Raw genomic sequence first — 470 nt, 5'->3', positions numbered from 1 at the left:
CAATAACTTTCAAATAACACTTTCCCTGGCGGTCGATGACGTCACGAGGCCGACCACGTGCGTTTGTTATTATTTACAGTGCGGCGCTTGGCTCTTGTTGCTGCCGTTTATCATACAAAAATATGATGATTATCTAATTATTATTGATTTTTGACGATAGGTAAGATATCCACATGTGTTAAAACGTACGATCTACTTAAGAGGGAATGTGGTGAATACTGTATGTTATAGAGAGAAAGGAGGTGCACGGTCTTCCTATCAACCCCAAATAAAAAAAATATCGATACTTGATATTTGTTGTATAGCTGCAAAAGCGGATGTACCTCCTAGCCATATAAGATATGGACTTTTAATGGCAGGGTGTGGAATCATCCTTGTGTTTTTATTATACAGTGAGATTAATGAGTATTGCAAAAATCACGCAACTATAAAACTTTCTGATCTGTACCAATGTTCCAGATGTAATGTTG

General features: G+C 37.2%; 1 protein-coding gene across 1 annotated transcript in view; it reads left to right on the top strand.

Annotated features, from left to right (window-relative positions):
* Window positions 1-49: 49 nt before the first annotated feature.
* LOC119584961 (cell division control protein 48-like) overlaps window positions 50-470 on the top strand; it is a 13,062-nt gene continuing 12,641 nt past the window's right edge. Inside the window, exon 1 of the mRNA XM_037933558.1 lies at window positions 50-160. The gene's annotated coding sequence lies outside the window, so the exon portion shown is untranslated. The remainder of the gene's footprint in view (window positions 161-470) is intronic.

This window comes from Penaeus monodon, chromosome 19 (genome assembly GCF_015228065.2).
Source record: "Penaeus monodon isolate SGIC_2016 chromosome 19, NSTDA_Pmon_1, whole genome shotgun sequence".
NCBI classification, from domain to species: Eukaryota; Metazoa; Arthropoda; class Malacostraca; order Decapoda; family Penaeidae; genus Penaeus; species Penaeus monodon.
The sequence above is the reverse complement of the archived record's forward strand: the minus strand, read 5'-3'. Positions and strand labels throughout refer to the sequence as shown.